The sequence below is a fragment of the Penaeus monodon genome, chromosome 30, assembly GCF_015228065.2.
Source record: "Penaeus monodon isolate SGIC_2016 chromosome 30, NSTDA_Pmon_1, whole genome shotgun sequence".
Classification (NCBI taxonomy): domain Eukaryota; kingdom Metazoa; phylum Arthropoda; class Malacostraca; order Decapoda; family Penaeidae; genus Penaeus; species Penaeus monodon.
In genome coordinates, this window is record NC_051415.1 from 9,970,912 (window position 1) to 9,971,681 (window position 770).

The 770-nt window shown below is 5.2% G+C and overlaps 1 protein-coding gene across 1 annotated transcript in view; it reads left to right on the forward strand.

The window, feature by feature from the left end:
- The window catches only part of LOC119592509 (ATPase ASNA1 homolog), a 14,858-nt gene that overhangs the window by 4,898 nt on the left and 9,190 nt on the right, over positions 1 to 770 (forward strand).

Sequence of the window (770 nt, forward strand, 5' to 3'; positions counted from 1 at the left end):
ATAAAATAGTAATTTTATATTTATATTATAATATAAATATACATAAAAATATAATTTTATATAATATAATATAATATATATAAAAATAATATATATAATATATAAAAAATATTATTATATTAAATTATAATTAATTATTATATATATATATATATATTAAAAATAAATATATATTAAAAAAATATTATATATATATCTAAAATATTTAAAATTTTAAAAATTTTATATATATAAAATAAAATATTATATATAAAATATATATATATTTTTACAAATTTTATATATTTTATCAAAAATATAAAAAATTAATTTTTGTATATTATAAATAAATTTTTATTTATATAAAATAAAATACTAATATACCCCTTCTATAATAAAACCCAAAAATAAAATTTTAAAAAAAAATATTTTTAATTTTTTTTATAATTAAAACCCAAAATATATATTTTTACCTATATCTATTTAATATTATATAATAAAATATATTATCTATTCATATATGTATATATACTTGGGACATATTTTGATATAATAATTTATATTATATATTTTAATATATTAAAATAATAAATAATATAAACAATTAAAATTTAAAAAATATATTATATTCTATATTAATTAAAATAATAATTATATATTAATTTTAAATAAATTTTATATATTAATATATTTTTTAATATTATATATATATACACTAAATATTTTAAAACAATATATAAATATCATAATTATAACCCTATAATTTTATATATATTATAAAATAAATAACA